This window comes from Haliaeetus albicilla, chromosome 12, assembly GCF_947461875.1.
Source record: "Haliaeetus albicilla chromosome 12, bHalAlb1.1, whole genome shotgun sequence".
NCBI classification, from domain to species: Eukaryota; Metazoa; Chordata; class Aves; order Accipitriformes; family Accipitridae; genus Haliaeetus; species Haliaeetus albicilla.
Window position 1 is genome coordinate 34,240,797 of NC_091494.1, and position 15,008 is coordinate 34,255,804.

The window sequence follows — 15,008 nt, forward strand, 5'->3', positions numbered from 1 at the left end:
ATAGCCACACGTATAGACTAAACGGAGCGTATATAGGCCTCCGTGTGCGTGTGCATAGGTACCGCTGGGGTATCTACCCAAGGACGTATGCAGCCCCGTCGCTGTATGTGCTGGGGTACGTGCGAGGCCGGCTGGATGGATTTCTAGGGGCGAGGGACCCCGCCAGGCCGGGGGCACCTCGGGGTGCAGCAGGACCGCGTTTCACACACACTTCTCCCCCCCCCCCCCCCCGGCCCCGCAGAGCGGCCCCCCCGCCCGCTGGGGGTGTTGCAGGGTGTGAATGCACCGACATTCGCTCGCGCGGGCGGGTGTAAACGCACCGTTTGCGGAGTGTGTGTGTGTGTGTGTGTGTGTGTGTGTGTGTGTGTGTGTGTGTGAAGCACCTCAGCACCCCTGTGCCGGGGGGCCTCAGCTCTCTACACCCCCCCCCCCCCCCCCCCCACCTTGGGGCGCGGGCTGAGCGCGGCGGCGGGGAGGGCGCGCGCCGCCGCGCGGGGGGCGGGGCCGGGAGCGCGCGGCCTCGCCGCTCTTTGGCTCCGGCCGCCGCGCTCATTTGCATGTGGCGGGGGCTCCCCTGTCACGTGGCCGCGCGCGGGCCGGAGGGGAGGGGGCGTGGGCGGAGGCGGTGGCGGTGTCGGCGGCGGAGGCGGGGGGGGAAGCGGGAGCAGACTTCCTGTTTGAGGTCAGCGCGGGGAGGGGGAGCGCGCGGCGAAGCCTCCCCGCGGTCTCGCGCTGCCTGGCGGGGCTCTTGTCAGTTAGCAACAAAATGGCCGCGGTGGCAGCAGCTCTGCTCCTGAGGACGGCGGCGGTGGCGGCGGCGTCCGTGGCGGTGGCGGCAGCGGCGGCGGCAACGGCGGCGCGGAGGAGCGGGGGACCGGCCCGGCAGCACTGAGCCTGGCACCGCCTGCCTGCGAGCGGACGAGGCGAGAGCGAGCGGGAGAGACGGAGAGAGGCGCTGCGGCCCCCCACCCCCCCCCCACCCCAGCCTCCGCCAGCGAGCCCGGCTGACCGACCGACTCTGCCCGAGGCGCTGCTGCAGCCCCCTGGGGAGGAGACGCTGCCGCCTCGGCCCCCGGCCTCCCCCCGCTCCCCGCCCCCCACCCCGGGGGCACGGGCGCCCGGGTCCCTGCCCCCCCGGCGAGGGGCTCCGCTGCCGCAGCCTCCCGCCGCCCGCCCGCCCCCACCTCCGCCCGCCCGGAGACCCTGCCGGATCCCTCCGGAGGAGACGGAGAGAGCCCGCGGGATCGTTCTCCTCCTGCCCCCGGATCCCCTGTGCGAGCGAGGCAGACAGACTGTTGGGTTTCCCCACTCCCCCCGTCGCGTCCCCGTCCCCCCCACCCCCCTCCGTGAAAGACTTTGCTGGATCCTCCTCCTCGGATCCCCTCCCCGCGCTCGCTCCTTCCTGCGAGAGAGGCTGCTGGATCCTCCTCCCGCCGGAGAGACTGCTGGATCGCTCCGCTGGGGTCCCTGCGAGAGAGACGCGGATCCTCCTCCCGTGAGAGACTGCCGCCGATCCTCCGCCCCTCCTCGGATCTCCTGGAGCGAGAGACTCGGCGGGATCCTCCTCCTGCCCGGAGCCCCATGTGAGACTCCGGATCCCCCCGTGGCTCCGTGGTGTTTGGGGTTATTTTTTTCCTTTTTTTTTCTTTTTTCTTTTTCTTTTTTTTTTTTTTGAAGGGGGGATCCATCTTAAAACTATTTTCTGGGTCCCGGTTTCTCTTTAATTTGCACTTTTTAAAACACCCTCAGATGCTCCTCCATGTGGACTGAGAACCCATCAAGACACACACACAAGAACTCATCCCGATCAACTCCAAATCCTGGCTTTCGTGGGTTTTGCTGCAACACATAACAGCAAACTTGTATTTAAGACACACTCGTGCAAAAATTTAGCTGGGGACTTTAAGGTGTATTTTGTCTTGGTTTCTTGGTCTTGGGTTTTTTTTTTGGTTTTTTTTTTTTTTTGCTTCACTGGAAATCAAAAGCTTGTTTTGGAATTGGACCTGCTTTTGCTGCACTTCTCTGGGCTGGATAACACTGAAGCTCGTTGCTTTTCTACTTGGATAGTGTTTTCCTGTTGATCTGTTGTTTTTTTTCTTCTGTGTGGCAGACTTTTTTTCTTTTTTTTGAGGGGGGTAAACAAACGACAACAAAAAAAAAAACTTAATTTTTTTGGCCGTGTGAGATTGTTTCGTATTCAGATTCGTGAAATTACGGGTACACTTACAAAAAAAAAAAAGCATTAAAATAGGAAAGGAACACGTCAGAAAGACCCCTACACGGTAGACAAAATACTCACTTGTTTCCTTACAGCAAGACTGAATCGAAAGCTGCCAAAGAGCCCCATAAAGAAAAGACTAAAAGGTAAGAAGGGGTAATAGCCTCTCTTAATCTCAGCATGGTAGGAGTTAGCAGTGGAAGAGACCTGCTAAGCCAGTGCATACCTCTTTCTCACAAGTTCTAAACCAGATTTTTTTTTAACTGCTTATTAGTGAAGCAAGTAACACCCCAAAACATTTCAAAATCCGTTTATTTTTATCAGATACCTCTTTTTGCTTAAAACAACTTGCAGAAATGCTTTTTTACATGCTAGAATTAATTCAGTATTTTTCTCTGTACCTTTTCCCAGCTCAGATAGATGTTGTGCGCAAAATAGCGAACAGAAGTGCCATTTGTGGGTGTGTTGTGCCACTTGGCCATTAAGACCGCTTCTGTTGCAGACATGACCGTGTCCACTTGCTTTATAACTTACACGTGTGAAAATTATTGCAGAGAATGTTGGAAATGATCCTAAGTCTGGAAAGTGAGCAGTGTGGGTATGGTCAGCAGTGCTGCTCTGGTGGCTGAGCAGATGAGGCTCCAGTTTTGTCCTTTATGGCTGCTTTCTGTTAAAAGTTAAGATCTCTAGATCTGTTTTTTTCTCCTCTCTCCCCTCACGTAATGAGATTATGGGAATCTACTGTAATTTTCTCCTGAGTGTTCAGCGAGCGATATCTTCGTGTAAACCTGAAATGTCGTCCAGTGGGAGAGAGAATATTAAACAGTTTATGCTTTTAACTGCGACGCTGAAGGGGAAGAAAATGGGGAGGGTTCAGTTGTTAACCTGAGAAGTCTTGAAACACTGGAAGTTTATTAATTGTTTGAATCGTCTTTGTTTGTATCACAAGTTTGTGTCAAAGGTTAATCTTCTTAATATGTAATTAGTTGAAGGTCCAATTATGGGATTTATTGAACTCAATTGTTCCCCCCCGCCTTTTTCCATTAAATATGGTACTGCTAGTCTTTGTGGCTACTTTATTTTCTGCTACAACTCGAGTGTATCTGTGGGAAGATATTCATTCAATTAATATAACAGCCAGTTTAAATTTAGAAATAATCTTTAGTACGTCATACACATGTCTGTTGCGTATTTTTCCTCTCGTATGCATATGTATGTATCTGAGGAATTTACGCTAATTTATATACTGAAATTTGCTCTGGACATTAGGCCAGTTAAGGTAATTAAAAATCCAATAAATCCCGCTGTTGGTGGGCTGCTTGATGATGCAGAGCTTTAAATCAGGTGGATGTCGTAGCGCTCTGTGGACCTGAGGACAATGCAAGTGTAGGAGCAGGAGAATATCTGCACTGCTCTTGGGTTTTACTTCGGAAGAAAGTAATGTCTTTAAAATCTTGCCCTCATTACATACGGTGGGTGGGTTTTTTGAATTCACCGACAGCTGAGAATTAAAATGCAGTTTCCTATCGGATATTACTTTTTTTATAGTTTCGAGAAAGTGGTGGAAAGGTACGCACTGATTCTCACTGCTTCCCCCCTACTTTTTCCAAGGAAGTAGTAGGTGATTTGCAGTGCGTGCAACCTGTGCTTAGCAAATCACATAGTTTCCCATAATTGCGGTTCCTCAAAATCGGAAAGCCCTCGGATATCTGTCTGGCTACTTCGGTGTGTTATTTGTGAGCTCAAAATGGTGTGCTGAGGCACCTGCCCCCGCATGCACTGTTGTTTCTGCTCCGGCTTCTGAAATTATTTCCAGAACGTTAAAGCATCAATGTCAGACTTTGTATACAACTAGTGAGAAAAACTGCTTTAGCCTGTGGGAGGCTTGTTCTTTAATTTGTAGGACTAACGTTGCCTTTTGGGGGTGAGAGGCCGTGTTATGCATGGGTATGGGGTAACCTTGCTGCTTCTGGATTTGTGACTACTGAGTTTATGAAGAAAGCCATAGTAAATCAGATTCATTTGAACTTTTTGTAGTGGACATGACTGTTTAAGGGGACCAGCAGTAGTGTAATAATGCCTTGTGTCGCTTTGTCCTTATCTTGAAAGGAGAACGTATCTCTTCTGACTCGAAGTTACCTGACTGGCACAGAGCTTGTGAAATGAAGAAGGTCTCGGTTCAGCCCTTGGTGAACAGGTGCTGCTATCAGGAAAACGGCTGCAGCCTGGGAGTGGGACTTGTTTCAGGGCAGGAGTGATGCCTCTTCATAGGGGCTGTATTTTAGGCAATATTCTGTACTTTTGACAAAACAGTTTGTTTCTAGTAATGCAAAAAACAGGGCAGACTAATCTCTTTTTATTTAGAGCTATTCTGGATTGCAGTATGAAATACTTAGGATTTACTCATGTTTTGTTCTCTGTATGTGTGGATTCTGATATTGACAAATTTAAGTATTGGTATGCATCGGACTAAAAGCTGACTTGAACTGTGTTATGGACGGTTGGTTTGTGTATGCTGTTACATCTGTTACAGTACATGGATTATTTTGTAATTAGGTTGTCATTGGTGCACAGCGTTAGTCCCACTTACTAGGTAGGGAGGTACTTGTGGGGAGCTTTGGTCCATGCCATTTCTGTGCTAGTACAAAGCATAGTGGAATTTACTCTGGGAGGCTGCCCTTGGGTCTTGATGCGGTATTGAGAAGCATTTGGTAACTTAAAGGTTCACCCTCTTGACCTGGCATCTTTGCATCTTTCAAAATCTGCCTCTGATCACCTGTGAATGGGATGAGGTTTACCTCATCTGCTATTGCAAAGCCTGCTGAAGCTTGCTGGGGTGCATGAAAAATCCACACCTCTGGCTTAATTTCTTTTTTCTGGCGTTTATCTTTCCTATTAAAATAACAAGCTATGCTTTTGATGACTTTTATGATCTTTTGCTGGTGTTTAAAGGAAGGAAGGTAACTCTGTCTTTTTTGAAGGAGCTTTTTAAGACTTGGAAAAATGATAGGATGAAATTTCCTTAATATGAGAAATAACATAATTGGGCATAACAGTACTTTTAACCTGAAGATTCTTTGTTGAAGTTCTCAGAGCTCCCAAGAGGTTCCGTACCTTGCCGAGCTGGAGTGACAATAAAACAGGGTAAAGTTAAAGGTTTTGTCAAGCAGGGGCTATAATCTCTTTGTGTCTGGAAGCAAACTGTTGCTGAATGGTAACCTTATAGAAAGTATCGCTTCAAATTAGTCTCGAAATCAAACGTCTTATTTTTCTGCTTTTCATTCAGAAAGGCCAGGAAATTTTATTCATGTAAGGGATTTACTGCCTGCTGTTAAGTCAAAATGACCTATGCTTTTACAATCCATTCAGATAATATATGCCATGGAGACACCTCTCCTCTTTCGTGTTAAGTTTGTTATTAAAAAGCCCAATAGCAGCGTTTACTTTCAGTTTTAGCTGTTAAGACTTAACCAAGACGGGTGTATGTGGGAAGGGGTAATATGTTAACTTAGCAGCTGGCCTTGCAGAGATAAACATGCGCTTTTCCAAATGCTGTCATCTGGCCCCTTTCCAAAACAAGCTGAAGGAGGAGGTCAGGGGTGGAGCCATCCTTTGCTTTAGTAAAAAGAGGCTTTCATTTGGAAAGAATTGCTAGATAGTATTGACTACGAGAACTGCAGATTTAAAAATAAAATGGCCAGACCTTTCCTAAGTAAACAAAATAACCATTGTTGATTAGTTGTATCTCAACGCCTGTTACTGTGCTGCTTCTCTTTGAAGGTACAGCAACTTGAATGTAGAATGTGTATTGCTTCTTTTAAAAAAATCAGTGCCTTATATAAGACGCTGAACATAAGAACTGATGAAAAATTTATCATCTTAGGTTACAGTAGAGATGTGCAACACAAAAGTGCTATTGTTTTAATTGTTTAAAATTCAGATTACAAGATAATGGTAATACCATTAGAAGGTTTCCCTTTGGCCTAGAAGCTGCAGGTAGGAGCCTGTCGATCCCTTAGTATTAAAGATGAATGATAAGGAAACCTCTTAAATGCCTGTGATGCTGCAGTCTACCCAATTTAGGATCAGCTGATGCCTTCTAGTGATAATGGCTTGAGGTTTTCGGCTGTATTATGAAGATATCAGCCAGGGCAAATAGTATTTAGAAGAGAAGTGTACTTTATTGAATGGGGAGATGATCTAGAAGTGACAGTAAATTGCATTACTAAATGATCTATGTGGTCTGCACAGTCTCTTCACTGGTAAATGCTAGTGGTAAAGTGAAAGATGGTTATTCTTAATGTATGAAAGCAGAGGAATCAAAGTTTTATTTGATCTTCCTTTAGGAATCTGAGCTATTTATGAAAATTGTCTACCAAAAGCATGGCTTAGTTTTACATCTTAATTACCAGATATAGATGTACTTATGCTTATTTTATCATGACTTAATCATGATTAACCTTGCTGTGGATTCCCATACACAGTTATAACTGTATTTTCTGAAACTTTATTTGTGCAGCTTCCTACCTTGTCACTAATATGTTTTAAAATCTCCTGCACAGGATAAAAATGTCTGAATTTGATCATAATAACAAACTGTCCCTTCTTGCACAGAATAGTTACAGTACTCTTTAAGATTGTATCAAAGATTGTATCACTTGTGGAAAATGCAGCAGTACTTTAAAATATGCATCTGATTCTTTTGTCTTTCTTTAAATGTAACGTATCTCTCTCTCCATCCCAATAAAAAGGCTTCTTTCACTGAAGACATCTGTAAAATAACTAGCTGTTCTTAAGTCTCATGGTTCAGGGTACCAAGCATCAAAATCTGAGTTTTGGTCTTAGCCCTGGATGTGAACCAGCACTATAATTTTTCAGTGTTGAGGTCTCGAATGTAGTTGTAATTCAAGCTCATAAAATATTAGAAGCTTTGACAGTAGTGAGGTCTGCTTTCTGGAGCTCTTCCCTGTGGGTTTACAGCCAAGGATGGCTTGAGAGTGAGAACAGTTATCTGTGCTGCAGCAGTGATGTTTTATGGCTGGATGCCCAGATTGTCTAGCTTTGCACACAGCTTTATAGTTTGCCTTTGAGGGCTATGGAGGTGGAAGTCATTTGTAATAAACAGCTATCTGCGGCTTGCTTTTTCTGTGTTTTGAAATGTACATCCATTTAAAAAAATTGCAAACTAGATGCACACTTACTTAGATTTCAATCAGGAAATTCTATGTTTTAGAAGCTCGCTTATGAGAAATGTTAACAATTGCTTTGTATTTAAAATAGCTAATATTTATCCCTTGGCTGTTTGGGCTTTTTTAGCAGTAAGCTGTGAATTGCTAGAGAATGAGATTTTGTAAATTCTTTTTTTGTTTTTATTTGGGAGAAAAATTGACTTGTCAAATCAATTGGCATCCTTTGTGGTAATTAAGCCCCAGAGAAAAATATGTTTATAGGTCTCAAAATAGTTATCATGCAACTACCAGCTATAGGCTCATTTAGGAAAAGATAACACCCACTCCCCTTCTACCGCAAGGAAAAAAAAACACTCTGGGCTATGAAGTGTTTAGTGTCTGCCCATGGGCTTTTTCCTGAGGTAGATCCATTCTTCCCCCCACACCCCCAGCTTCTCGTTAATGGGGTCTATGTATGTTTTCCCGTGGTGACTTTCTGAAGGGATGGGTAGTGCCTTTGTTATGATCTTGGTCAAGAACAATCTCCTAGAGTGGCATATCTGCGTTTTTGTGGGGGTTTTTTTTTTGATGCGCTGTTTTTTTTCCTATTCCTTTTTTCCCTTCCTGTGTTCTGTCTGTATGCTGTCTGCTTGAAGTTTATGGTTTCCTCTCTTGTACTGCATTTGCAAGACTTCCTGATGAGAAATGGAAGAGCTTTTTGTTTTGTTTGTGGGATACAGAGTACTCGCAGTGGCTTGGATACCATTCTGGGTGGTCAGTATGTACACATATTGATTGTTAGTTCAAACTGACTTCTGCCAAGTCTATTTTAAGCTCAGCCAGATACCTGTGTACTGTCAGTCTGCTTTTCAGTCATACTCTAGTCTCGGATTCTCAGGTCTTTTAGTTCTTCAGAATTCCAAAATGTTTTCATGGCTGATGCTAACGTCATTGGTGCTGACAATGGAGATGCTTGTTTTTAAACAGTAGCTGGTTACTGGTAAACAAAAGAGCATCAGCCCAGTGCTTTAACACAAACCATTCTAGAAAAAAGAAGCAGTTCAGTGAGAATGCAAAACAAAACAAACAAACAAAAAATCAACTGTATGGATGCATAATGTCCTGACTGCCATTTTACTATATTTTCTTAGAAGGTCATTAATAGAAGACCACAGAGGTGGTCTTTGGCATTGCTTGTAATGTTTTTGCTTGAACTCAATGTATGTTCATAATAGCCTTGAAAATGACATTTCATATGAAATATGAAGTTAAAAACTTTTCTAGCACTGCAAGCATAGCCTAATGGCATGTGCGTATATCAAGTAAGACTCTACAAGGTGTATTATCAAAGCCAGTCTGGAGTAGGGTTCCTCAATATCCTTCTGCTAACACCATTCTTTCTATCTGTAGGTCTCAACTTTCCTCTTCTCTCAATGTTTTTAATGAATTACACAAGCTTACTTAACATAGGGGAACTGCTTCCAATGTTAGTGTTTGAATTTTTCCGCATTTTCAGCTTTGAAATGGATGCTGCACTTGAAAGTTTGTCTCTTACTCCCTGGCTGTGTAACGAAAGGTGTTAAACACCTTGGCAAATCTAATCATTCTTGTCTCTTTATGATGTCATGGCTGTAATGCTGTAAGAGCACAGTATTGTACCTCATTCTTGTTTTGTGATGCTGCAAAAAATTGCTGTTACTTAAAAATAACCTATTGGCATAAGAGTGCTGATCACATCTGTGCATAACATACCTCTTCATTTTCCTGCTTATAAAACTATTTGGTTTCTCTTTGCATAACATTAGCTGATGTAAACTATAAAGAGGTATATTTTTTTCTTTTTAAGCCTTTTAAAAATAAATTAATATGGAAAATGCAGCATCTTCTGATAAGGAAGGAGAAGAGCACATGGTGGTAGCAATCTAAATGCTATTTAATATTTTCTAGTATGATCATCATAAAATATAGCTGTCTGATCCAGGTGTGGAACTAAATTTGGTCTGTCACAGTAATAGAATTGCTGCTATTGAGGAGAGTCTCTGTATAAACAGCACTGTTTCAGGTGAAAGATGTTGTTATATGGGACGTACTGGAGCTTGGTGGCTGTGTAATTTTTACTATTTCTATTCTTCTAATCAAACTTTTAGAAGTCCTTCACTTTTGAAGGTAATGATCTAATTTAAGTAATTTTCATTGGGTACCAACAGTACAATATCTAGTGATGTCAGTCTTCATACTACCACGCTTATGTGTAATAATTGACTAAAACAATGGTTATGTTATTGGATGGATGCTTACATAATGATTTGCTTAAAAAAGACCCTCAACTTTTTTTTTCTTGTATCTGTGAAGATTAAATGTTCTTCACAGATTTCTAGGTGAAATATTGCAGTGACAACAAAATCCCATGCTTTTGAAGCAAATAACCTGGACTGATAGATATCATTGGTTTTATCTGGATGATATTGCAACACTCTGACAGTCCAACTGCGTTGAAATTGTGATTTCCCCCCCACCCCTGTCCATCACCCGTCCCTCTATCAGCACCCAGACAAGCAAGAGCTCATCTTTCTGGAATTCTGTCTGCATCTACTGATCAGATAACACACTTGGAGACATTTTGGATATATTTCTGAGAATATTTGCTCCCCTGGGCGTTTTGTGGACTAACTGAAGGCATAAAATAGTTATTACTAAGATCATAATTGACTGTAAATTGATTTCCAAAGTGGTATTTACTGCAACTGGTTTTCCTGTCCCGGAAGATCGTTTATGGCTATTTACTTTCCCCATCTCTCCCCAACCCTGTCTCTCCTCCCCCCATGGAGAAGCTATTCATTTGCTAAATTGAAAAATGGATGATGGCCCATTCTGGTGGTGGCTCTGATATTCTAATTTATTACTGGCAGGAATTGGCATTCAGATGCTTTTACTATGGAAAGTGAAGCGGAGGAACAGAGAACTTTGGAACTTGATGAACTTAATGGAAATAAGGGTTACCTTTTCAGCAATGCAGAGTTAGTCTTTTAAACTCTGGTAGATTTGTGGAGGGAAAGGTGCTAGCTTGGACCTTTCTGCTTCCTTAATTTTGGATGATAGAGTAAATCTTGTTCTGAATTTTGGGGATTCAGTTTCCAGCCTGAAGATAGGTACAGAGTAACGTAAGGGTTTCTTATCTCACTTGAGTTTTGTTGCTATATTAATTTGCAAAACAGCATTGCAGCTGAAGATGCAGTGGAACAAAACCTGAATTGCTTCAAATTGTATTATCTTTTAAATTGAATGAAATGATCATGGTGTTTTGATTTTTCTAGTTAAACACTGAGAATGTATAAAAAGTGCACAAAACAATTAAGTAGATTTTCTTCATTTGTGTTTAAACTTCCACATATTTGCGGTGCACAACTTTTTAGTACAGTTTATTAGTCTATAGTATGTTTTGTCTTCCTTGACTCGGATCAAATTTGGTGTTAACCTCCTGCAGAGAGTTCCAGGACCCCTGACATTTTATTGTGACTCTTTGATTAGCTCACCAGGGTTCCTGCTAAGAATTCTTCTTTCATTCATTTGATAATTTGAATTCCCTATTCACAGTGCCTTTAAATAGAATGGTATTTGGAAAACTTGAAGACAACAACTTGAATGTTCAATGAGCTCACCCAGCAAATTTAAAAATGCAGAAGGAAATTACGGGTTTGTGTATTCTGGAATCTTTTAAAAGAATAAACATTTTACAAAAACATGAGGTCTCCATCTTCATATTCTCTTTAAGTTTATTTCCCTTCTGGTTTCTACAACAAGGAGTTCTGCTGACATCTGTTTTCCCTTTTTCATCTTACCTATCTTGCCTTGTTACATCAGGAGCCATGCATTCACCTAACTTAAATCTGTATCTGGGTCCAAGTATAATAAGGTGGTATACGCCCATATAGTGGAACTTCAGCATGTGTGCAGCGTAGAGAGCATCTTGTTCTTTACACCGAGTATAGCCTAGCCTAGCTTATGCACATCTCATAGATACCTTATGCCATTCACCCACTTTTGCTGTGTATCCCCTTGCTGTTGCTGGTGGTGCTGTCCAGGCTTGTGCTGAGGAGTACCGTTCTGAGCTCTACAACATGAGGAACACTGTCATTATTTTTTTTCAGAAGTCTAGATCTTGAGACACATCCTCCCTGTGAGGCCACTGTCCTTTTATTCCCCCATCCAGGTGTCTCTCTGCGAGCCTCCCGGAGTTGGGGCTGCAGCAGTGTCCTGCACCTCCCCGCTCCTTGTGCGTTCCGAGGTGACACTTGGAGATGTCAGTAGTGAGATGGCAGAGGCCCATTCCCTGTATAGGATGCCATCTTCCTAGAGGCTGGTTTCTGCAGGCTTCTGCCACACATCTGTGAAACAGTTTTAATATCGTAGGAAAACGCAAGCTGGAAGGGACTTCACGAGGTCATCTCAGATAGGTCTGTATTTAAGTTGAGTGACATGCATTTCTGGTAACATGTCTGCTGCTATTCGCTATGTTGCTGGTATGTGTTGGTGTTGGACTTGTCTGGTACAGTTTCCCCACCTGTGGGTAGGAGCAAGGGAAGCGCATATGCGTTTTTCTGCTGTGCCTGTGGCAGGAACTCTACCTAAAGGAGAGGTATTTCCTCGAGACCTCACCTTTCCGGGCCTTTTTAATCACACTGGAGCCACTCATGAGTGTGGCAATGGACGCATGTGGCTATGGCTGCTGTAAGCTGGGTGTCTTTTGTTGAAGGTGTGTTGGCACGACCTTTTCCCCAGAATAAGCACCAGAGCAGCATCATAAATGTATTCAGCATAAATTCTGCTGCCTACCTTTTGATACTGTAGGTTGTGTCGTCTAGCTTGACCTGTGTGAGAGTAACAGCCTGGTCTTCAGCTCCTGCAGTAAGCGAGTTGCATATGCTTTCACCTGCTGATAACAAAGTGATTGGGCTCAGAAATAGTTGAGTGCTGGCATGTTACTGTGATGGAAGGGGGGAAAGGAGGACTAGGGGTGTTTGAAATCCCTACAGGCAAAATGGTACATCATTTTAGTTATGCAAACTTGCTTTTCATTGTTTTTAACAAAGCAGCAGAAAGGTTTAGCTGTGCTTGCTTGAAGGGTGCAAAGGTATGCCACACAGCAGCAGTGTTCCTAGCTGTCTGTCCTGCAGCACGTGTTGTCCCTCCTGACCCTGTTACTGTTGGACAGGTGACACGCTGACCGGCTTCTCCAGCCTCTGTCCCTGGGAGTGGTCAGCTCTCACAGAGAGCCCAGGGCTGTGGTGTGTGGCAAAACATCCTGTGGAGCTGTTGCTCCTGTTCCTATTTCCTGGCCTCCTACTTTGCTGTATCCCTGTGCAGCTGCCTCAGGAAGCAGTGTTCCTCTGACACGGTCTTCAAGTCCAGCTAAATAATTTGAGCCAGAAACTTGTCCATAGGTTGCTTCTAGGTCAGTTAATGGGCAATATTTAGTTAAACAATTTGTCAATGTGGGGCTTTGCCTCTGTTGGCACAGGGCTCTCGTCTTCTAAAGTATTTGCAGAAACCAAAATAGCAAACATAGTATCTGGAGAGAGACAAACATGCTGTGCTCTTGCTGAGCTACTGGATTCCAAAGCTTTTTTCCTTTGTGCATTATGTCCCAGGAAGACTGGGGAAGAGCTCTGGACCAGATGCTACATCAACTGCTGGTAAATATCATCAGGCCTGGGAGGAAGGTAGCACTGTGAAAGTAAATCTAATTATCTGCACTATTCACAGTTTGTAGCTTAATTTTCCAAGAGAGGAGGCGGTCCGTGTTTGCTGGGGGAGGAGAGATGTTCATAGCATGTTTCTTGTTGTTCGTAGCCTGCTTTGAGTGGTGAATGTAATGCATGCTTTTTTTTGGTGTGTGTGTTGTTTTTTTTTTCTTGGTCCTTGCGTAGCCCAAGTGGTGCACATGATGGGATACTTGAGGGCTGCTGGGATGTTGTCAGCAGACTGAGGGAGCAAATTCCAATATGATTCGTGCCTGAAATGTATACAAGAGTGAGGTTTTGTGTACAATGTTCTAGCCCATGTCCAGATTTCCCTACTAACCACTTAAGTTGCCCTAGAGTCGAGTTTGTGTATACATTAATAGGCCTGCACTGTGGAGAGCAACACCTTCTCAGAAGAGGTGGCTTACCTGTGTGACACTAGCTTCATACCCTATAGCATCACCTACACTAGTGTGTGAATTTGGATTGGGGGTTTCATGTTTAAGTAAACCTTTTGATTGTCCTCGCTTGTTGTGCTTTGATTGTCATCATGGAGTGGTCTTTGAGTACAATTGGACTCCTTTTAAATAAAACTTCACTGGATGATGTGCTCCAAGGGTGTTGTTAATGCTTTCCTGCTGCAAGTGAGTGTTCAGGACACAGGAGCAGACTGGAGCTAGTTTCAAGTAATAAAGTCAACTGAAACGGGGATAGTGTGGCTATCAAGTCCTCTGCACCAACAGTTTCGCTCTGCAAATCCACTCCTATTGGTCTGCACTACTTAGTAATGAAGATGTAATGTACATCTCCTGAAACATTCCTGTTTGTACTCCAGTACTCTCATTAGCATCCCGTCTCTGGTAACAATCCAGGAGAAACCGAACAAAAGGAAGTCTGTAGATGAAAAACAAAACCCTCAAACCTTACAAACATTCACTGCGACTTGGGCAGTGCTCAGATATGGACTTATCAAACTTCTGATGTCTGACTTGCCACTTACAGTAAATCTGCATCCTTAGTTTTATAAAGGCTTTTTGTTCTCTGGGATTTTTCCCCACTTCTAGTGGCTGGTTATCAACTAGTAGAAGCTAAAACAAGGCCGGGTCAGTGTGCTTTTTAAAAATGTCTTGAATTGAACAATAGTAACTATCTAGTCTGCTTTATTTTTGTTCTAATCTAATTTACTTCAGTGATTGTGTGCCTTATGTGTACGTAAAGTAGGATCACCGTCAGTTAACACTGGGTGAATTGAAAACTTATAGCGAGAGCCTAGGTCCTGCAGTATTTTATTGCTCTGTAACCAATAATCCAAAATGGCATGTTAGGAATGCCAGGTACTACTGTTGGAGATGCAGCCTTGAGGCAAGGTGTGCAATACAGGTGCTCATCTTTCTTCTGATCATGGAATTTCTGTTGTACAGATTGTAAGAGCAGGATTATTAATTTTGTCTCTTGGGCAACCTACAATCTCCCTGTAGCTTCAATATGATATTTTAATTGAATATGTTGCTTTTTACACCCTGTTCTCAGCTAATGCTGTAGTGTTCTTGGGTGTCTTTAAATGGCAGCTAGATTCTGCTTCCGCACAAATTTCAGTTGTGAATGAAGTTGTCTGTGCACGTCTTGCACCTTAGGCAAGTGTGCTGTGGTTTAAAGAAAGCCTGGAAGGGAGTACATAGGGATCAAGTCTAATCCCTCACCATTACAGGCAGCAGTGGAAGAGGGTCCACAGAGCATCATAGACCTAAAGACACCTACCAGTACTCTGTAACAAATCAAATAAAAACACAGAAAGAAGACTTGGAGCCAAAACTATATTCTTCAGTAAAAGGAAACATCAAGGGCAGTACTAGTGCTCTGTTTCTGTGCAGGAACTTTGGT

General features: G+C 43.5%; 1 protein-coding gene across 8 annotated transcripts in view; it reads left to right on the forward strand.

Moving 5' to 3' along the window:
- Positions 1-664: 664 nt before the first annotated feature.
- TNRC6C (trinucleotide repeat containing adaptor 6C) overlaps positions 665-15,008 on the forward strand; it is a 111,409-nt gene continuing 97,065 nt past the window's right edge. For 3 of the 8 annotated variants that reach the window (XM_069798957.1, XM_069798961.1, XM_069798958.1), the window contains exon 1: positions 665-2,364. The gene's annotated coding sequence lies outside the window, so the exon portion shown is untranslated. The remainder of the gene's footprint in view (positions 2,365-15,008) is intronic. The other 5 variants (XM_069798959.1, XM_069798960.1, XM_069798963.1 and 2 more) reach the window with 2 other exon arrangements.